General features: G+C 35.4%; 1 long non-coding RNA gene across 3 annotated transcripts in view; it reads left to right on the plus strand.

Annotated features, from left to right (window-relative positions):
• Nucleotides 1–24411, plus strand: part of LOC111171249 (uncharacterized) — a 106233-nt gene continuing 81822 nt past the window's right edge. The window contains exon 1 of one of the 3 annotated variants that reach the window (XR_016392520.1): nucleotides 1–24411. This exon is cut by the window's right edge and continues 11707 nt beyond it. This is a non-coding gene — a long non-coding RNA (uncharacterized LOC111171249). The other 2 variants (XR_016392519.1, XR_016392517.1) reach the window with 2 other exon arrangements.

The following is a 24411-nucleotide window of genomic DNA, read 5'->3' on the forward strand; positions in this document are numbered from 1 at the left end:
TAGGATAATTTTACTGGTTATAGAATTCTAGGTTTTTCTCAGTACTTTGAATATTTCATTTTATTCTCTTCTTGATTGTATGGTTTTGGGGGGAAGCCCCATGAGTTTCTTATCCATGTTACTCTAAATGTATGTATTTGTTTTGAGTTTGTTTTCTCTAATTCCTTTCAAGATTTTCTTTACATCTGGTTTCCTACATTTTGAGTATGATAATCCTAGATGTACTTTATTGTTGTTTAATTATTTGGATTCTCCTTTTTTTTTTTTTTTTTTAGGTTCACTGCCTTACGGTCCTTGCTTTTGGAATATTCTCAATCAGCATAAATTCAAATAATTCTATATTCTTTTTTCTCCTTATAGTATACCAATTATGATTATGTTCCACCTTTGTAATTGTCCCACTGTTTTGGACATTGCATCCTTTTATTTAACTTTTCTTCTATTTGCATTTCAGCTTGTGAAGTTTCTATTGACCAAGCTCACTGATTATTCCTTTAATCATGTCCATCCTACGGATGAGTCCTTCAAAGATATGGGTATGATACACTGCTTTTTATTTCTAACATTTATTTTTGATTCTTTTTTAGAGTTTTCATGTTTCTGTTTATAGTATTCATCTCTTCTTGCATTTGATCTACTTTTTCATTAGAACCTTAAACACATTGAACATTGTCATTTTATCTAGCTGATAATTTCAACATTTATATCATGTGTAAGTCTGGTCCTTAAGCTTGTTTCTCCTTGCAGAGTAATTTTTCTGGCATTTTAGAATGACTTTTAATTTTTTATTGAAAGTAGGACGTATATCAGGCAATAGGAACTAAGTTACATAGGCCACTAAAGTGAGGATTTATGTTAATACAGATAGAATTTGGACCCCTTAATATTTTCTGTAACTAGAGATTCCAGAGCCTTCATGTTGTGTCCTTGTTTTTATCTTAGTTTTGGGCTTCTCTAATTACTCCTTCTCAGTGAGTCTGCATCTTGGAATGTTTCAGCTATAATCCACTGTTACTATACTAGAGCAATGTTGGTGTGGTGGTATGGTATGAGGGAAGGAACAAGTTCTATTATCTTATAATTAAATCTCAGTGTTTCCAAAGGCCTGTGTCTCTGAGCTGTGACCTTTACAAGTGTTTCTTTATTTGAATAGTTTTTTCTTCTTCCCATTTATGTGAGACAGGAAAACTAAATGGGGCTGTTTTGGGATAAATGTTCTTCCCCAGGTGGGATAAGACTATAGTTAAGTCTTTCCTTATGGATTAGCTCATTGTTACAGAGACTATTCTGTGCATATTTCAAAATGCTTAGTGTTGTAATGGAATAATGGCCTCCCAAAGATATCAGGTCTTAATTCATGGAATCTGTAAATGTTATCTTATAAGGAAAAGGGCTTTTTGCAGACATGACTAAGTTAATATATTGACATCAAGAAGATTATCATGGATTTTCCAGATGCGTCTTAAATTCAATTATATGTGTCATTATAAGAGAGGCATATAAAAGAGGAGGCAATGTGGCCACAGAAGCAGAGATTGGAATGATGTGGTCACAGTTAAGGAATGTAGCAGCTACCAGAAGCTGGAAGAGGGAAGAAATGGATTCTCCTCTCATGTCTCCTGAAGGAGCATGGCCCAGGTAACCCTTTAATTTTAGGTCAGTGAAATTGATTTTCAGCTTCAGTACTTCAGAATTGCAAGAGAGTAAATTTCTACTGTTTTAAGCCATCACATTGGTAATGATTTGTTATAGCAGCCCTAAGGACTTTCTTTTCCGACTCCCACTCCTAACACCAGGAGGAAATTTTTCCTGACTCTTTATTGTGAGAACTTGTGTGTATTTCTGTAGGTTAAAGCCCACAAAATGTTGGGATTCCCTTAAAACTGTAGCACCCGGGAGTTACTCACACTGGTTCCATACTCAGTGTTTAGCAGTTCAGCAATATTATGATTAAAGGGGCCCTACCATTTTATGGCTCCCGTAACTTTTTTCTCCAGATAAGCAGATCTTTGCTGTGACTACGTGGGTTCACCTGTGTTTCTAGACTTTGGAGTGGTGATTTGCCCTGTAAGCTCTAGTCCATGTTGAGTCCAAAAAGATACATTGGTTTTCAGGGTTTTTGTTGTTGTTGTTGTGAGTATTAAAGGTTTGATTTCAATATTCTTTATGTGTTAGGACTGAAACCAGAAGTCCTGTTAGATATATATTTTAAATTGTAATTGAAGTAAGTAATGAGGTAAAAGCAAAAATGGTAACATTCATAAAATAGAAAAAATTTTAGTAATAGGTTGTCTGAATTCAATCTAAAGCAAAAGGAATGGAGCTGAGAAATGATTTATTTTGTGAAAATTATTATATCATGCTTTATAATTACATACTTATTTCATTTACAAATTTTATCAAATTTCAGTCCAGTAAATTATCTTCCTTTTGCCATTTGATAATCTATTGTTTGATTTTAAAACTCTGATAGAGTTTTACATTTCTCCTGAAATTGTTTTGTAAGTTTATTGATATTATTGAGTTATCTTAGCTGATACTGTATAATTAAAATGTGGGTTTGCACTCTTTAAGCATTTTATGTGTGACTGCACTGTGTGATGCTCTTCTATAAACTGTGAAGAAAATGAGCATTTAAATATTTGCAAATTTCAAGTTTTATTTCTCCAAAGAGAATATAAAACAGTTAAAAATAATTAAGAAAATAATGGAGTGAATCTGTCTTTAATGAGCTTGTTTTTATTTTGTATATTTATCTTTCACAATCAATTAATACTGAGATGCAAATTGTTAGCCAAATAGCAAACACATTTCATTTTCTAAGTGATCTCCATTAATACTAGTCAAAATGTATTATAAATTGCAGTTAGTACAAGCCTTTTCTACTTTAATGATCAAGTTAACATTAATATTTCATATTATTTTGATATGTACTTTATATCATTGCCAATGTTATTCTTGTCACAAGTAAGGACACCAGTGGACAAAAATCATTCTACTTTCACTGATAAATTATAAAGATTTGTTTCATCAAAACTATAAAATGTTTCACTCAGCCAGACAGTGTGGTATCTTGATTACATAACCCTTTGCTGAGTTTTGACATACGAATGTACCTGTTGAAGAGTACACTTCATATGCTTACAGATTGTTGCATGGTGACTGTACCGTAACCAAATAGTTATTCTCTGTAGTTTTTTTTCTTTTTTTTAACTTTGTTCTAGTGACAGGAAATTTCCTAGGTGCTACTGTTGCAAAGAGTAATAAGATACTTGTCACCTTGAGGCACACTAGAGTAAGTAGATACACTCATTAACAGATCTTTCATGTAATATATTCAGTGCTATGAATGACAATGCAAAGGGAAAAGTGAGAAGTACTATGGAGAGGCACTTAGCTTTGTGACTATTAGAGAAGGCTCATAGAGGATATTCAATGTCAGTTGAAACCAGAGGGATGAACAGTGCATTAGTTTCCTAGAGCTGCCATAACAGTTTGCCACAAACTAGATGACTTCAAACAACAGAAGTTTGTCCTCTCACAGTTCTGGAGGCTAGAAGGCTGAAATGAGAGTGTCAGCAGCACTATATTCTTTCTGAAGTTTCCAGGGAAGAATCCTTCCTTGCCTCTTCTTAGCTTCTGGTGGTTTGCTAACAGTCCTTGTCATTCCTTGGCTCATAGCTACATCGTTACAATTTTTGCCTCCATCTTCACGTGACCGTCTTTTCTCTGTATGATTCTATTCTTTGCATTCACATATCCTTCTCCTTTATCTTACAAAGACACTAGTCATTGGATTTATGGTCCATTCTTATCAAATATGACCTCATCATAACTAGATTACATCTGCAAAGATCCTATTCCAAATAATGCCACGTGTGCACATTTAGGATGGTTTGAATTTTGGGGAGAATTATTCAACCCAGTACAGTTCTTCCATTGTTCCCTCCAAATTTTCATTATTTCTATATACAAAATATATTCATACTATTCCATCGTCACCAAGTCTTAATCCATTCCAGTATCAACTCTAAGTTCAAAATACCATCTCAATATAATTAATTCAAAAGTCTCAAATTGTGTATCTTCTAAATAATTTAAGTCAGACATGGGTGAAGCTCTGATATGGTCCATTGTGGGGAAAAATTGTTTTCTACTCATGGACCTGCCAACCTAGAAAAAAGTTATCTGCTTTCAAATTATAATGGGGGATATGTATAGGGTAGGTATTCCTACCTTAAAAGGGATGAATAGGAAGGAAAAAAAAGTCAAGGGTCTCAAGGAAGTCCAAAGCTCAGTATAGCAATTTCTGTTAGGTGCCAAGACCAGAGAATAACACTCTGTGGCTCAATGCTTGGTCTCCTTACCCCACTAGGGCAGTGGGTCCACCCTCTTGACCCTATCCAGTGGTAGTCCTATTTACTCAAATATTTTCATAAAGATTAATATTTTACAGGTCAGATTTATTATAATATTGATTCCTTATTTCCATTTTATATGCTAGGAATTGGCAATAGGCAGCTCTAGGAACCTTGCAAGAAGACTATTTTTCTCACATTGCTTATTTCACTTTTACTAGTTTTATTTCAGGAACAGTTAGTCTACTCATGTTTTGTAATTATTTTCTCCTTTCCTGAATTAAGGTCTGTGATGTGAAATTTTGTTACATGTATTATAAGAGAAAAACATTCTATTGTCAAATAGATGTAGAAAATGTGGAATAATAATAAACTAATCTACCTTCTCTTCCCTTGGCCTTTGTGTATGATAAACAACAAATCAGTTTTACAAGAAGTATTTTCTTTATAAAGCTACTTTAAAAATCACATACATCACTGTTTTGTGAGATATTATTTTTAACCACTTTCTTGTTTCCAACATGATTATATCTGATTTATGCTAATATATTTATCATAAAGTGGAAAATATCAAATTACAATTGTTAAACAATACATTTTTTCTTTTTGCAAAATTGTAGTCACTAAAAAAAGTTTTATCCAAAATTGTCTTCAGTCTCCTATTTTTACTAAATATGCAATGCATACTGACTTATAGATAATTTATGTGCTAAGTATTGTTAAAATAAAAAAGAGACCAAACTTGAAAACTCCCTGAAAAGACAAAACCAATTTAGCCATACAAACAAAGCTTAATTACTCGCTTGACCTGACTCATTTCTTGTTTCTGCTTCTGCAAATCATTAGCAAGACTTAAACTTCTTCTCAAGCTTAATAAGAGGTAACAACTAACCAATTCCCTATCACTTAAATTCTAATATTATAACCAATCACTGAAGAATAAGCAGTCACTGTCTTCTCACTAAACTGCTTTATAACAATTGCCTATGAGCCTCTATGTTTTGCTTTGAGTGTGCTTGGTTTGCAAACTATCTTTTTGGTGTGTGCACAACAAACTTTTATTAATTACTACTTCAGTGATTCATTGGTTTTACTTCTGTTATCTCTGAGCTTTTGACAGTATACTTATGAATTATTTTAATTCTCATAGGATCCTCTTGATAAGTCATACAAGGGAGTGTGGCGTTGTTACTCCATAACCAGCTTGTTATTGTTACTTTTAATTTTTAAGGTAAGACCTATTAACAATAATACTAAATCAGGGGTTTGGCATAGAGATATTAAAAAGGTCTACACTGGATAACATTCCTAAACTATATCTCCTTTATAAAGAAACAAAATCTCTTTTATAAAGTAAGAATAATATAAATTATTGATTAATATGTTAAAATAGTGACTGGTTTCCTTAAATTCTCTTTCTGAGCTTTTGTTGTTAGGAATGCAAGAGATTTCTGTGTATGGTTTTTATATCCTGCAACTTTACCAAATTCATTAATGAGCTCTAGTAATTTTCTGGTAGCACCTTCAGGATTTTCTATAGATAGTATTATGTCATCTGCAAAGAGTGACAGTTTTACTACTTCTTTTCCAATTTGGATCATTTTAATTCTTTTTCTTCTCTGATTGCTGTGACTAAAACTTCCAAAACTATGTTGAATAATACTGGCAAGAATGGACATCCTTGTCTTCTTGTTCCTGATCTTAGAGGAAATGCTTTCAGCTTTTCACCACAGAGATTGATGTTTGCTCTAGGCTTGTTGACTATGGCTTTATTATGCTATGGTAGGTTCCCTCTATGCCCACTTTCTGGAGAACTTTTATCATAAATGGGTTTTGAATTCTGTCAAAAGCTTTTTCTGCATCTATTGAGATGATCATGTGATTTTTATTCTTCAAATTATTGATGTGATGTATCACACTCGTTGATTTGTGGATAATGAAAAATCATTTCATCCCTGGGCTAAATCCCACCTGATCATAGTGTATGATCCCTTTAATGTGTTGCTGGATTCTGTTTGCTAGTATTTTGTTGAGGATTTTTGTGTCTATGTGCATCAGTGATATTGGCCTGTAATTTTCTTTTTTGTGCTATCTATCTTTGTCTGGTTTTGGTATCAGGGTGATGGTGGCCTCATAGAATGAGCTTGGGAGTCTTCCTTCCTCTGCAACTTTTTGAAAGAGTTCGAGAAGAAAAGGTTTCCTGTAATTGATTTCTAATCTCATAGCATTGTGGTCAGAAAAGATGCTTGATATGATTTCAATTTTCTTAAAATCATCAAAAGAAATTAAGAAGATAATACCATTTACCATGAATCAAAAAGAATAAAATACTTAGGAATAACCCTACCTAAGGAGGAAAAAGACCTGCACAGAGAAAACTATAAGATACTGAGATACAGATGTAGAGAACAGACTTGTAGACAAAGGGGGAGGGAAGGGGAGGGTGGGATGAACTGAGAGAGTAACACTGAAATATATACACTGCCATGTGTAAAAGAGATAGATAGTAGGAAGCTGCTGTATAGCACAGAGAGCTCAGCTCGGTGCTCTGTGATGAACTAGAGGGGTGGGGTGGGGATATATGTATAAATATAGCTGATTCACTTTGTTCTAGAGCAGAAACTAACCCAATATTGTAAAACAATTATACTCCAATAAAAAGAAAAAATATACTGATGAAAAAAAATCACAGATGACAAAAACAGATGGAGAGATATACCATGTTCTTGGATTGGAAGAATCAATATTGTCCAAATGACTATACTGCCCAAAGCAATCTACAGATTCAATTCAATCCCTATCAAATTACCAATAGCACTTTTCACAGAATTAGAACAAAATTTTTTAAAATTTGTACAGAAACACAGAAGACCCCGAATAGATAAAGCAATCTTGAGAAACAAAAAAGGAGCTGGAGGAATCAGGCTCCCTGACTTCAAACTATACCACAAAGCTACAGTCATCAAAACAGTATGGTACTGGCACAAAAAGAGAAATATAGATCAATGGAACAGGATAGCAAGTCCAGAGATATATCCAAGCACGTATGGTCCCCTAATCTATTACAAAGGAGGCAAGAATATGCAATGGAGAAAAGACATCCTCTTTAATAAGTGGTGCTGGGAAAACAGGACAGCTACATGTAAAAGAATGAAATTAGAACACTCTCTAACACAAAATAAACTCAAAATGGATTAAAGACCTAAATGTAAGGCCGGATACTATAAAACTCTTAGAGGAAAACATAGACAGAACACTTTCTCACATAAATTGCAGCAAGATCTTCTTTGACCCACTTCTTAGAGTAATGAAAATAAAAACAAAAATAAACAAATGGGACCTAATTAAAAGATTTTGCACGGGGACTTCACCGATGGTCCAGTGGTTAAGACTGCACTTCCACTGCAGGAGGCACGAGTTCGATCCATGGTCAGGGAACTAAATTCCTGTATGCTGTGCAGCACAGCCAAAAATCCCAAAACCAAAACAAAAAAACTTTTGCACAGCAATGGAAACCATAAACAAAACGAAAAGACACCAAACTGGAGAAAATATTTGCAAATGAAGTGACAAAGGACTAATCTCGAAAATATACAAACAAACAAACAGCTCATGCAGCTCAATATATATATATATATAAAAAAAAACCCAATCAAAAAATGGGTGGAAACTCTAAATAGACATTTCTCCAAAGAAGACAAACAGATGGACAAAAAGCAAATGAAAAGATACTTAACAACACTAATTATTAGAGAAATACAAATCAAAACTACAATGAGGTATCACCTCACACTGGTCAGAATGGCCATCATCAAAATATCTACAAACAATAAATGCTAGGGAGGGTGTGCAGAAAAGGGAACCCTCCTCCACTGTTGGTGGGAATGTAAATTGGTACAGCCACTATGGAGGACAGTATGGAGTTTGCTTAAGAAACTAAAAATAGAGATACCATATGATCCAGCAATCCCACTCCTGGGCATATATCCAGAGAAAACCATAATTCGAAAAGATACATTGTACCCCAATGTTCACTGCAGCCATAAAAGTAGTATGAAATAATATCATTTGCAGTGACATGAATGGGCCTAGAAATTGTCATACTGAGTGAAGACAGAGAAAGACAAATATCATAAGATATCACGTACCTGTGGAATCTAAAAAAATGGTACAAATGAACTTATTTACAAAACAGAAATAGAGTCACAGATGCAGAAAACAAACTCATGGTTACTGGGGTCGGGGGGGATAAATTGGGAGACTGACATATACACACTACTATATATATATATATAAAATACATAACTAATAAGGACTTACTCTATAGCACAGGGAACTCGTCTTAATACTCTCGAATGACCTGTACCGGAAAAGATTCTAAATAGGAGTGGATATATGTATATGTACAACTGATTCACTCTGCTATACAGCAAAAACTAATACAACATTTTAAATCAACTACACTGCAATAGAAATTTTTTAAAAGTCACAAGTATGATAATAGCAAAGTGTTATACTTTTAATAAATGATTAGGAACCATAAAAAATACATTATGGAACACAGTTTGAGGTCAATTTCAGTTAAAACAAACAGGGACAACACACATATTCTACTTGCAGAAAAAGATAGTGAATGGTTACATGAAGTCAAAGCAATGATATTTCCTAATTAATGCAGCTGCAGTTAAGAAATCTCCCAAACCTTCAATTCATTAATTTATTTATTTTTCCAAATAAATTTACTATTTAAAGTTTTACTCCATTCGAGTAAGAAAGGGAGGGAGTGGGGGAGAGAGGGAGAGAGACCGAAAGTTCCATTAGCTTTCAAGTCTACCAAATATTGCTTAAAAGAATCATAAAAAGTAGTACTAAATTATCCTATTAATGCACCCCTCTGTTTTCACAACCTTGCAACTTTAGTCTAATCAAATTTTAATGATAAGGTGTAAGATATAGCCTGATCTAAGTTCTGCCTTACTTTCCTTGTTTTATTTAGTCCTGGATGAAAATTATTCTCATTTTAAAAATGTTTCTTAGTATTGTGTTTTGAAGATATTTAACCACTTTTCTTCTCATGATGGACTGACAAGTAGATTAATGTAGACACTTGGTGCCCAGGGGTCTTGACTTTATATCAATTAAAGGAATTTGGGATAGAGAATAGAAAAGATAGAGGAGACACAAATCAATGGTGAAGATAAAACAGGCTAGTTGGAGGCACAAGGACGTGAGATTTCAGATGTTTCATGTTAAAGTAATAGTACTCCTCATATCTTAAGCCAAGTTGTTGTAATTTAAAATGTGTCCTCCCCCCCACAAATGTTGGAGTCCTAATCCCCAGTGCTTCAGAGTGTGACCTTATTTGGAGATAGTTTTTACAGAGGTAATTAAGTTAAAATGTGGTGGATAGGGTAAGCCCTAATCTAATATGGGTGGTATCCTTATGAAAAGGAAAAAAATTTGGACAGAGAGACAAGTACAGAGAGAAAATAATGTGAAAAGACACAGAGAGACAATGGCTGTCTTTAATGTAAGGAGAGAGGCCCTTAGAAGTTACTAACCCTGTTGACACCTTTATCTTGAACTTCCAGGCTCCAGAACTTTGAGACAATAAACTTCAGTTGTTCAAGCCACCCATTCCTGATATTTTGTTACGGCAGCTCTAGCAAACTATTACACAAGTGATCCATCTTTCAGACAGACAAGAAAGAGAATTTCCTTTTGAGGCTACTTTACTTTTTTTCCTTTTTATAGGGACACAGGGCAAACAAAGCACACTTAGCCTCTAAGGTCAGCTGATTAGTGACTTACAAGCTCTGTTGTCATTAGAGTCCTTTACAAATTATGTCATAACATCCAACACAGAATTAATTAAACAAAGATAACAGCCAAAGTCATGGTATGAAAAAAGTTGAAGCCAAGGAGGATAAGTTTTTATTACCGAATTTCTTCTAATTATTTTTATTGTGAGAACTAAAATGAGTTAATTCATGTAATATGATTAGAATAAGTGGCCAAAACATGGTAAGTGCAATGTAGGCACTTGCTATTATTACCTAATTGGGATCCTGAATTTTCTTACGCTAATGTATTGGTCAGAGCGATCGAACTAAAATTTGAAATTATTGTGGAGATGAAGATGGTAGAGTAGGAAGATGTAAAACTCACCTCCTCCTACAAAAACATCAAAAATATATCTACATGTGGAATGATTCTCACTGAAAACTAACTGTAGACTTGCAGAAAGACTCCTGTACAGCCAAGGCTGTAAGAAAGATCCACACAGGATTAGGTAAGGAAGGGAAGAGAACTGATCAGATTTGGACCTGTGCACCTGGGAGGGGACTCAGAAGAGGAGGGAGGTTACACAAGTGGAGATCTCCCATAGAGAGTGATTGGCTCAAGTCACATACTGGGTGCCCCAGGGCTGGGGTCTGACACCTGGAAAACAAGTCCCCTTGGCTGGTTGGAGGACTGGTGGGACTAACAGGAGAGCTGTGGGAAGCCTGGACTCTGCTCATGAGAGTGCACACATGCTTGCTTACTTCTGAAACAGGGTGGAGAGAGTGGATTGAAACTGCACAGGATGCAGGCTGGTTTCCTAAGACCGCCCTGGCGTGCACCCCAGCCTGAGATGAGTGCCCACTCATGCCCCACCTGCTCATGACATAGGTTCACATTGGGGCAAGGGCTGCCACTGCTGCAGGGAAAGCTCAGCTGTGAGGGACAAAGGCAGCTCAGACCAGGAGCTGCATCTGAGCAGGGTAAGGGCAACAATTACTGGTGCTTACTCAGGCAGTGCATCATAAGTGATCCAGGTCTCTGACTGTGTCTGGGACTGCCCTCAGCCTTCTCAACAATCCATGCTAAGCACCTGCACCAGCCCCACCTACTCCACAGCACAGCTCCACACTAGGGTGAGGGATACAGTGGCCAAGAGGAGAGCTCAGCTGTTAGGGACAAAGGCAGCACAGACCCAGAGAAGAGAGAAAAAAGGGGGTAGAAGATGTATTTGATAAAATTGTTGCTGGAAACTTCCCAAACGTGAAGAAGGAAACATATCCAGGTATGGGAAGCACAGAAGATCCCAAACAAGATGAACCCAAACAGATCCTCACCAAGAAATACCATAATTAAAATGGCAAAAGTTAAAGAGAGAATTTTAAAGGCAGCAAGAGAAAAACCGTTATATACAAGGGAGTCCCCCAAAGGTTATCAGCTGATTTCTCTGCAGAAACTTCTCAGGCCAGAATGGAGTGGCTTGATATAGTCAAAGAGCTTAAAGGAAAAAACCTGCAACCTAGGATACTATACCCAGCAAGATTATCATTTAGAATTGAAGGAGAGAGAAAGAAATTCTGAGACAAGCAAAAGCTAAAAGAGTTCATGTATACTAAACCTACCCTAAAAGAAATGTTACAGGGTTTTCTCTGACTGGAAATGAAAAGGCTATAATAAGAAGTAAGTATATATAGGAAATGAAAAATCCCACTAGCAAAGGTAGATATATAGTAAAGGCTGAGGATCAGCCAGTTAAATTGTGCAAAGAATAAAATGCAAAAATTTGTAAAATCATCTACAATAATCAGTAAAGAGATGAAGACGTGACATTAAAAACACAAAATGTAGAGGATGCGAGTTAAAAATGTAAATCTTTTAGAATGTGTTTGAACTGAAATGATTACCTGATTAAAACATATAGTTATAGATCAACATATATGAATCCCATGGTAACCACAAATCAAAAACCTACAATAGATACACAAAAACTAGAGAGTAAGGAACACAAATATACTACTTAAAATTATCAAACCAAAAGGAAGAAACTAGAAAAAGAATTAAAAAACAGAACTACAAAAAAGAACCAGAGAACAAGTTTTTAAAAAAATGACAATAAATACACACCTATCAATAATCACTTTAAATATCAGTGGGCTAAATTTTTTTCAATGGACAAAAGGTGGTTATTGGAAAAAAAAATAGGACCCATCTATAATGCTGCTTACAAGAGACTTACTTCAGAGCTAAAGATACACACAGACTGAAAGTTGAGGGGATGGAAAAAGATATTTCATGTAAGCAGAAACAACAAAAAGCATGGTAGCAGTGCTCATATCAGACAAAGTAGACTTTAAAACAGAGGCTATAACAAAAGACAAACAAGGATATTACATAATGATAAAAGGATCAATAAAAGAAGAGGGTATAACACTCATTATATATGAACCTAATACAGGAACACCTAACTAAAAGCAAATATTAACAGACATAAAGGGAGAAATTGACAATAATATTAGCAGGAGACTTCAGTACACCACATACATCAATGGACAGATCATCCAGATAGAAAATCAATAAGGAAAGAGTGGTCTTAAATGACACGTTAGACCAGTTGGGTTTAATACATACCTATAGGAAATTCCATACAAAAACAGCAGAATAGACATTCTTTTCAAGCATGCATGGAATGTTCTCCATGATAGACAACATGTTGGCCAAAAACCAAGTCTTAACAAATTTAAGTGGATAGAAATTATATCAAAGCATCCTTTCTGACCAAAATGATATAAAAATGGAAATCAGTTACAGGAAGTAAAATGGGAAAAAACATACACATGGAGACTAAACAGTATGCTATTAAAAAACCAGTGGGTCAATGAAGAATTCATTGAGGAAATCAGAAAATACCTTGAGACAAATGAGAATGGAAATACAACTTTCCAAAATTCATTGGATGCAGCAAAAGCAGTTCTAAGATGGAAGTTTATAGTGACACAGGCCTACCTCAAGAAACAAGAAAACACGTCATAAAAACAAGATGAAGTACCATCTAAATGAATCAGAAAAAGAAGAACAAAGTCCAAAGTCAGTAGAGAAAAGGAAATAATAAAGATCAGAAGGGAAATGAATAAAAGAGACAAAAAAAGAGAAATCATCAGTAAAACAAAGAGCTGATTTTTTTTAAGATAAACAAAATTGAGAAAAATTTAGCCAGACTCATCAGGAAAAAAGAGGATTCACATAAACAAAATAAGAAATGAAAGAGGAGAAGTAACAACCAATATCACAGAGATACAAAATAAAATCATGAGAGAATACTATGAACACCTATATGCCAAGAAATTGGACAAACTAGAAGAAATGGACAAATTTCTAGAAAGATACAATCTTCCAAGACTGTATCAGGAAGAAATAGACAATGTAAACAGACCGATCACTAGTAGTGAAATTGAATTTGTAATAAAAAAAAAAAAAACAAAAACAAAACTTCCCAGTAAACAGAAGTCCAGGACTGGACGTCTTCACAGGGGACTTCTACCAAATATATAAAGAAAAGCTAATACCTATCTGTCTCAAACTATTCTAAAAAATTTAAAAAGGATGGAATACTCCCAAATTCATTCTACAAGGTCACCATCACTCTGATATCAAAACCAAGGAAAGAGTCTACAAAAAAGAAAATTATAGGCAAATATATCTGATGAATATAAATGCAGAAATTCTCAACACAATATTAGAAAAACAAATTCAATAATATATAAAAAGGATATATATGCCATGATGAAGTGGTGTTTATTCTAGGGTCACAAAGATGGTTCAACACTTGCAAACCAATAAAGGAAGGAGAATATTCACATGATCATCTCAATAAACAAAGGAAAAGCATGTGAGAAAATTCAACATCCATTCATGATAAAAACTCTCATCATAATTGGTATAGAGGAAACATGTCTGAACATAATAAAGACTATTTACAACAAACTCACGACTAACATATTTAATGGTGAAAAGCTGAAAACTTTCCCCCTAAAATCAGGAACAAGACAAGGATGCCCACTCTTGCCACTTCTATTTAACATACATAGTACTGGTAGTCCTAGCCATAGCAATCAGACAATAAAAAGAAATAAAAGGCATCCAAACTGGAAAGAAAGAAGTAAAATCCTATTTGCAGGTGGCATTATACCATATGTGGAAAACCCTAAAGTCTCTATCCAAAAACTATTGGAACTAATAAAGGAATTCAGTAAAGTTGCAGAATACAAAATTAATATACAGAAATCTGTTGCTTTTTTATACACTTATAATGAACTATCAAAAAGAGAAAGCAAAACAAAATCATGTTTAAAATTGGATCAGAAAGAATAAAATACCTAGGAATAAACTTAACCAAGGAGGAGAAAAACCTAAACTCTGAAAATTATGAAACACTGATGAAGGAAATTGAAGATGATACAAAGAAATGGAAAGATATCCTGTGTTCTTAGATTGGAAGAATTAATAGTTAAATGTGTCCATACTACACAAAGCAATCTACACATTTGATGGAATCCCTGACAAAATAACCATGACACTTTTCACCAAATTAGACCAAATAATCCTAAAATTTATATGGAACTAACCACAAAAGACCTCAAGTTGCCACAGCAATCTTGAGAAAAAAAGTAGATAGCTCAAATTATCATGCTCCCTGATTTCAGACTATACTACAAGTCTACAGTAATCAAAACAGCATGACACTGGCACAAAAACAGACACACAGATCAATGGAAGAGAACTGAGACCCGGAAATAAACCCACACATCTATGGTCAATTAATCTACAAAAGGAGCCAAGAATATACGGCAGGAAAAGAAAGTCTCTTCAATAAATAGTGCTGGGAAAACTGCTCAGTTACATGAAAAAGAATGAAATCAGAACATTTTCTCACACCACATACAAAAATAAAATGGATTAAAGACCTACCTAAATATAAGACCAGAAACTATAAAACTCCTAGGAGAGAACAAAGGCAGAACACTCTTTGACATAGATCCAAAAAATATATACTGCAACAATTTATCTCCTAAGGCAAAAGAAACAAGAGCAAAAATAAACAAATGGGGAATAATTAAACTTAAAAGTTTTTGCACAACAAAGGAAGACATTGACAAAATATCTGAATGGAAGAAAATATCTGCATATGATATGACCAATAAGGGATTAATATCTAAAATATATAAACAACACATACAACTCCTTATCAAAAAAACAACCAGAGGGCTCCAATCAAGACGGAAGAATAGAAGGATGTGGAGCTCACCTCTTCCCACAAATACTTCAAAAATACATCTACATGCAGAACAATTCTCACAGAATACCTACTGAATCCTGGCAGCTCTCAGACACACAAAAGTGAAAGAAAGATCTCCATGTATCCAGGTAGGATGAAAGAAAATAAAAGGAAGCAGGACAGGACCTGAACCCCTGGAAGGGAGCTGTGAAACAGGAAAGATTCCTGCAACCTGGGAAGCCCCCGCACTGGCAGCAAGATCACCTGGGACAGAAAGAGAACTTCAGAAGCTCAGAGGAAAGTACAGCAACCAGTTTCGGCAGGCAGAACAGAGAGAGACCTGCACAGATGGTCCGTGCCACCACCCTGCACTCCCTAGCCCGATAAGTGCCTCCACTGGTGTGGGTGGGGGCTGGGTGCTGAAACTCGGATATTAGAGGACAGACCTGGGGACAGGACTGGGATTGGCTGCACAGAGACAGCATGAAGGGGCTGGAGTTTGGTACAGGCTGCAATCACGGATGTATGCAGAAGAAGCCTGGGCCTGCCATAGAAGTGAAATACCATTTTTAAGCGGCCTGTGAAGGGAGGGGCAAGGCCTGCCATAACAGCCTCTTTCTCAGTGAGCTCTCAGCCAGCTTGGTCCCACCTCTACAAGCTCTGGGAGCACACAGGTGCAAGTGCCAGCATGTTGCCCACAGGCAGAGGTGGAGCTGAAATCAGAGCTGATCTCCAGGGGCCATTCAACTTAGGAAGCAGGGCTGAAATCTGAGCCCTTTCCCCATGGCTATGCAATCCACAGATTTAAACTGCCACCACCAGCTTTGTAAAATCTGCACCTGCAGGACATTCAAGTGAACAATGGGTACTCCCACAGCCGGGACAGGTCTGGCCTTAGAATCTGTGGGCTTATAGGGTGTGCATATGTGGAGGCATGGCCAGGGTCTGGGCTGTTTCCATAGCTCCCATCGTGGGTCCAAGTGTGCAACAACTGTGGCCCTGTTACCTGATTTCAGTGGATCTGTGCCTATGGATCTGCACTGATGGTTTTGTGAAAGCAACACCTGAGGGACACCAGGGCCGATTTCTGGCATTCTCACAGTTGAGGCAGGTCTGAGGGAAGTGCCAACAACAGTGTACTTTGTGAGGCAGGTGATAGGTAACACCACAGAGCACACTCTCCAGTGGACAGCTCCAGCAGAGGAATACTTAGTGGCTTCTCTCTCAGTGGGAGTGCTCCAATCCTGCCTACCTCAAACCACAGCTCACAAACAGATATGGGGGCTTCTAGCCCAACAACTACGGAGCAGATCCTGCCCCCAACAGGGCTGTGACAACCATAGAGCAAAGAAGAGGCCCCATTCAACATTCAGTGCAAGCTCTAGCTAGACACCACAACAGTCACATCCCCGAATGAGGGGATAACAGCCAGCACACACTGAGAAAAGAGGTCACAGGCATCCATACTAAAAACAGTCCTCACACCAAAAAACATTAAACCCATGCAGGCTACACAGGGATGTTCCCATGCAAAAATAGCCCTCCAAGACCACAGTAGATAGCTGTTTCTCCTAAACTCATAGAGTAAGAGAAATAAAAGTAAAGTGAAGAAGATGAGGAACCACTCCCAATGAAAAGATCAAGAGAATTCCCCTGAAAGAACAAACAAACAAGACCTCTTCAGTCTAATAGAAACTGAGTTCAAAAAGGAGATAATGAAAATATTGAAGGAATTAAGAGAAGCTATCGACAGAAATGTGGATTACTATAAAAAGGAACTAGGAACTAGAAACTATAAGGAGGAGCCACGAAAAATTAGAAAATTCATTTGCAGAGATGAAATCTGAACTAAAGGCAATGAACAGCAGAATGAATAATGCAGAAGAAAGAATAAGTGATCTGGAAGATAGAATAATGGAAATCAGCCAAGCAGAACAGCAGACAGAAAGTCAAATTTAAAAAAAATGAAAGCAATATAAGAGACCTATGGGATAATATAAAGCATGCCAGTCTATGCATAATAGGGATTCCAGAAGGAGAAGAAAGGTGAAAGGGGATCAAAAATGTAGTTGAAGAAATTATGGCTGAAAACTTCCCAAACCTAAAGAAGGAAACAGATATCCAGGTACAGGAAACACAGAGGGACCCATACAAGATAAACCCAAACAGACCTACACCAAGACATATTATAATTAAAATGGCAAAAGTTAAAGAGAGGATTCAAAAAACAGCAAGAGAAAAACAAAGAGTTTATTACAAGGAAACCCCCACAAGGCTATCAGCCGATTTCTCTACAGAAATGTTGCATGCCAGAAGGGAGGGGGAAAATATATCCAAAGTCTTGAAAGGGAAAATTCTGCAATCTAAAATACTCTACCCAGGAAGATTAACATTTAGAATAGAAGGAGAGATAAAGAATTTCTCAAACAAAGCTAAAGGAATACAGCAATACTAAACCTGTCCTTAAAAGAAATATTGAAATGTCTTTTCTAAACAGAAAAGAAGCAAGAACCTATAGGAAAGAGAAAATCACATTTGGAAAGTATATCACTTAAATTAAGGTAGTATACAGATTAAGAAAAGAAAAAATAAAAAAAAAATTTGTGACAGCAGTGGTAACCACAATGAACAGCAAGATGATAAACATGAAGATTTAAAAGAGGACATCAAAATCATAAAATGTTGGGGAGGAGAGTAAGAAAATGTAGGGTTTTTTTTCAGAATGTGTTGGAGCCTATATGACTATCAGTCTAAAGCAAGTAGATATAGCAAGGGGTTAACATTTTTGAAAAACAGGGTAGCCACAAATCAAAAACATGCAATAGGTTCACAGAAACCAAAAAAGAACACAAACATAATACAAAAGGAAGGCATCAAAGTACAAAAGAAAAAACAAAAAGAAACAAAGAAACACAGAATCAACTGGAAAGCAAGGTTTAAAATGGCAATAAATACATATCTATCAATAATCACCTTAGATGTCAATGGACTAAGCATTCCAATCAAAAGACATAGAGTAACAGATTGCATTAAAAAAAATAAGAGCCTACAATAGTCTCCCTACAAGAGATCCACTTTAGGTCAAAGATCACACATAGATTGAAAGTGAGGGGATGGAAAAAGATACTTCAGGCAAATGGAAAGGATAAATTGGGGGTTGAAATACTCATATGATACAAAATAAACTTCGAAACAAAGGCCATTAAGAAAGAAAAAGAAGGACACTATATAGTGATAAAAGGATCAGTACAAGAAGAGGATATTACACTTGTCAACATATATATATGCACCCAATATAGGAGCACCCAAATACATAAAACAAATACTAACTGATATAAAGGGAGAAATTGATGGAAATACAATAATAGTAGGAGACTTTAACACCCCACTCACATCAGTGGCAGAACTTCTAGACAGAAAATCAATATGGCAACAGAGATCCTAAATGATGCAATAGAACAATTAGACTTAACTGATATTTTTGGAACACTACATCCAAAAAAAAGCAGAATACACATTGTTTTCAAGTGCACATGGAACATTTTCTAGGACTGACCACATACTAGGGCACAGAAAAAACCTCAGCCAATTTAAGAGTATAGAAATTATTTCAAGCATTTTTTTTTACCACAGTGGCATGAAACTAGAAATCAACCACAGAAAAGTAAATGAGAAAACAAAACAAAATGATTACATGGAAACTAAACAACATGCTACTAAAAGACCAAAGGGCCAACGATGAAACCAAAGACTAAATTTCACAATACCTTGAGATAAATGACAGTGAATACACAACCATACAAAAATTTACGGAATGCAGCAAACGCAGTTCTTAGATGGATGTTCATAGTGATACAGGTCTTCCTCAGAAAACAAGCAAAATCTCAAATAAACAACCTAACCTACCTCCTAAAATAATTAGAAAAAGAAGAACAAACAAAACTTAAATTTAGCAGAAAGAAGGAAATAATAAAAATCAGAGGAAATAAAAGATATTTTAAAAACAATAGAAAAAGAAATCAATAAAACCAATAGCTGTTTCTTTGAAAGGGTAAACAAAATTGACCAACTTCTGGGCAGGCTCACCAAGAAGAAAAGATAAATAATCCAAATAAACAAAATACAAAATGAAAAAGGAGAAACAATAACCAATACCACAGAACTACATAAACCATAAGAGAATACTATGAACAATTGTATGCCAACAATTGGAGAGCCTTGAAGAAATGGACAAAATTCTAAACATTTACAGTCCACCAAAACTGAATCAGGAAGAAATAGATTATTTGAACAGACTGATCACTCACATGTATACACACATATATGTATATATGTGTCTCTATATAAACACACAGAGTATATATGTAATTATATATATATACATGTATACATATGCACATAATATTTTGAGCTATTTTAGGGTAAGTTACACATGTATAATAGTTTGACCCTTTATCGCTAAATATGTCAGTGTGTGTTTCCTAAGAATAGGGTTATCCTCTTACATTTTCACATCATAGTACAGTTATCAACTTTAAAAATTTACATGAATATAATCCTTTAATCTACAGTGCATCTTTCAATTTTGTCAGTTTCTTAATAATGTCTTTATAGAATAACCCCGACCAACTCCTCCAGGAGGCAGTCAACTGGGTCTGTGACTAAGCTCCAGTTAAAACTCTAGAAACCAAAGCTTAGGTGAGCTTTCCTGAATGCAAATTCTTCATGTCTATTAGCACACGTCATTGATGAGAGGAGTTAACACTGTCCATGACTTCACCAGGAAAGGACAGCTGGATGATCCGTGTTTGGAGACCTTCTAAAGTCTACCAATTGCATTTTTTCCTTTGTCTGATTTTAATTGGTATTCTTTCATTGTATTTTCACTATCTGGAGTCCTGGCTCTATATAATACATGATGTTCTCCACTTATAAATTTCAAAGGTTCAGACCCTGACGTTGAATGCAAAATACTACAATCAGATTTTGATCTGATTTTTAGAGGAAAACTATGATTAGAAAAAAGTTAAAGATTCCTTCTGTAAATCATCTTCTGGCACATTGCTTTAAATTTTTAACATTATTCTATACAAGTCTGTATGGATGTTCAGAGTGGACAGCTCATCTGTGCAATAGGATGTTTTATTCTAGATCAAAGAACAATTACCACTCTTAGTATGTGAGATATTTTAATGGTTATATTTAAACAGTTCCTTTTCTTTAAAGTTTTTGTTGTCTATTCAAAATCATCAGTGAACTCAAATGCCAATCAACTGGGGCTTGGTTGAATCAATAATGCTGTATCTGCAAAGTAGAATACTATGTAACTATTAAAAGAGATAAATCTACCTGGCTTAACATAGAAAAATCCCCAAGATGGATTGTCAAATAAGAAAGCAAGCTATGAGGGATTTTAGAGTAGATACACAATTTAGTTGAGAAAATAAGTATGTGTTTACATATGTACCTGTGTATGTACAGACAAAGTTTGGAAGGATATACCCTATTTTATTAAAACAGTTACCTCTTAGAAATAAATGTAAATAGATTTTTAAAAATGTATACATTTATTTACTGATTGAAATTTTCATTAGGAGCTTGTATCACTTTTATATGCAACATTGAAAGAAAAAAATGACATATACCATGAGCGTTTGTAACTATATAAGCAAGTCTAAAGTTAATATTCAAAGCTCCTCATAATTTAGCCTCTGCTGATATTTCCACCATTACTGTTCACTTTGTTAGGATCAGTTGCAGTTTGCTTCTGGTTTACTAACTCTGTTTTGGCCAAAGCAATCTCCCTTTTCCTGAATATGCCTCATGTGAGTGTATAGTAATGTCTCTGAACACCTCCATTCACAGGGAGGAATCCTGGCCTCCTTTACATGCTAGCATGTGTTCTTCCATCATGTTTTCACATACCTAACACTCCTGCCTACCGATACCAAGAGCAGAATTGTCTGAACGGCAGGGATTGTGTACCACTGCCATTGTTTTCTCCAAATCCCTGTGCAACCTGTAATTTACATAATTTATTTAGATTGCCCCATATTTTCTTTTTTTTTCACATGTTTATTGGAGTATAAATGCTTTACAATGTTGTGTTAGTTTCTGCTGTACAACAAAGTGAATCAGCTATATGTATACATATATCCCCATATCCCCTCCGTCTTGAGCCTCCCTCCCACCCTCCCTATCCCACCCCTCTAGGTCGTCACAAAGCACCAAGCTGACCTCCTTGTGCTATGCAGCAGCTTCCTACTAGCCATCCATTTTACGTTTGGTAGTGTATATATGTCAGTGCTACTCTTTCACTTCATCCCAGCATCGCCTGCCCCCTCCCCTGTGCCCTCAAATCCGTTCTCTACGTCTACATCTTTATTCCTGCCCTGCCACTAGGTTCATCAGTACGGCTTTTTAAAATTCCATATACATGTGTTAGCGTACGGTATTTGTTTTTCTCTTTCTGACTTGCTTCACTCTGCATGACGGATTCTAGGTCCATCCACCTCACTACAAATAACTCAATTTCATTCCGTTTTATGGTGGAGTAATAGTCCATGTATATATATATATATACGCCACATCTTCTTTATCCATTCATCTGTTGGTGGACACTTAGTTTGCTTCCATATCCTCACTATTGTAAATAGAGCTGCAATGAACATTTTGGTACATGACTCTTTTTGAATTATGGTTTTCTCAGGGTATATACCCAGTAGTGGGATTGCTGGGTTGTATGGTAAAAAAAGAAAAAAATCAAAAAAAAATTTGTGAAAGCAATGGTAACCACAATGAACAGCAAGATGATAAACATGAAGATTTAAAAGAGGACATCAAACTCATAAAATGTTGGGGAGGAGAGTAAGAAAATGTAGGGGTTTTTTTCAGAATGTGTTGGAGCCTATATGACTATCAGTCTAAAGCAAGTAGATATAGCAAGGGGTTAACATTTTTGAAAAACAGGGTAGCCACAAATCAAAAACATGCAATAGGTTCACAGAAACCAAAAAAGAACACAAACATAATACAAAAGGAAGGCATCAAAGTACAAAAGAAAAAACAAAAAGAAACAAAGAAACACAGAATCAACTGGAAAGCAAGGTTTAAAATGGCAATAAATACATATCTATCAATAATCACCTTAGATGTCAATGGACTAAGCGCTCCAATCAAAAGACATAGAGTAACAGATTGCATTAAAAAAATAAGAGCCTACAATAGTCTCCCTACAAGAGATCCACTTTAGGTCAAAGATCACACATAGATTGAAAGTGAGGGGATGGAAAAAGATGCTTCATGCAAATGGAAACGATAAATTGGGGGTTGAAATACTCATATGATACAAAATAAACTTCGAAACAAAGGCCATTAAGAAAGAAAAAGAAGGACACTATATAGTGATAAAAGGATCAGTACAAGAAGAGGATATTACACTTGTCAACATATATATATATATGTACCCAATATAGGAGCACCCAAATACATAAAACAAATACTAACTGATATAAAGGGAGAAATTGATGGAAATACAATAATAGTAGGAGACTTTAACACCCCACTCACATCAGTGGCAGAACTTCTAGACAGAAAATCAATATGGCAACAGAGATCCTAAATGATGCAATAGAACAATTAGACTTAACTGATATTTTTGGAACATTACATCCAAAAAAAAGCAGAATACACATTGTTTTCAAGTGCACATGGAACATTTTCTAGGACTGACCACATACTAGGGCACAGAAAAAACCTCAGCCAATTTAAGAGTATAGAAATTATTTCAAGCATTTTTTTTACCACAGTGACATGAAGCTAGAAATCAACCACAGAAAAGTAAATGAGAAAACAAAACAAAATGATTACATGGAAACTAAACAACATGCTACTAAAAGACCAAAGGGCCAACGATGAAACCAAAGACTAAATTTCACAATACCTTGAGATAAATGACAGTGAATACACAACCATACAAAAATTTACGGAATGCAGCAAACGCAGTTCTTAGATGGATGTTCATAGTGATACAGGTCTTCCTCAGAAAACAAGCAAAATCTCAAATAAACAACCTAACCTACCTCCTAAAATAATTAGAAAAAGAAGAACAAACAAAACTTAAATTTAGCAGAAAGAAGGAAATAATAAAAATCAGAGGAAATAAAAGATATTTTAAAAACAATAGAAAAAGAAATCAATAAAACCAATAGCTGTTTCTTTGAAAGGGTAAACAAAATTGACCAACTTCTGGGCAGGCTCACCAAGAAGAAAAGATAAATAATCCAAATAAACAAAATACAAAATGAAAAAGGAGAAACAATAACCAATACCACAGAACTACATAAACCATAAGAGAATACTATGAACAATTGTATGCCAACAATTGGAGAGCCTTGAAGAAATGGACAAAATTCTAAACATTTACAGTCCACCAAAACTGAATCAGGAAGAAATAGATTATTTGAACAGACTGATCACTCACATATATACACACATATATGTATATATGTGTCTATAAACACACAGAGTATATATGTAAGTAATTGTATATATACATATGCACATAATATTTTGAGCTATTTTAGGGTAAGTTACACATGTATAATAGTTTGACCCTTTATCGCTAAATATGTCAGTGTGTGTTTCCTAAGAATAGGGTTATCCTCTTACATTTTCACATCATAGTACAGTTATCAACTTTAAAAATTTACATGAATATAATCCTTTAATCTACAGTGCATCTTTCAATTTTGTCAGTTTCTTAATAATGTCTTTATAGAATAACCCCGACCAACTCCTCCAGGAGGCAGTCAACTGGGTCTGTGACTAAGCTCCAGTTAAAACTCTAGAAACCAAAGCTTAGGTGAGCTTTCCTGAATGCAAATTCTTCATGTCTATTAGCACACGTCATTGATGAGAGGAGTTAACACTGTCCATGACTTCACCAGGAAAGGACAGCTGGATGATCCGTGTTTGGAGACCTTCTAAAGTCTACCAATT

The sequence above is a fragment of the Delphinapterus leucas genome, chromosome 3 (assembly GCF_059928025.1).
Source record: "Delphinapterus leucas isolate spDelLeu-1000000601 "Yukka" chromosome 3, BTC_Dleu_Yukka2, whole genome shotgun sequence".
Classification (NCBI taxonomy): domain Eukaryota; kingdom Metazoa; phylum Chordata; class Mammalia; order Artiodactyla; family Monodontidae; genus Delphinapterus; species Delphinapterus leucas.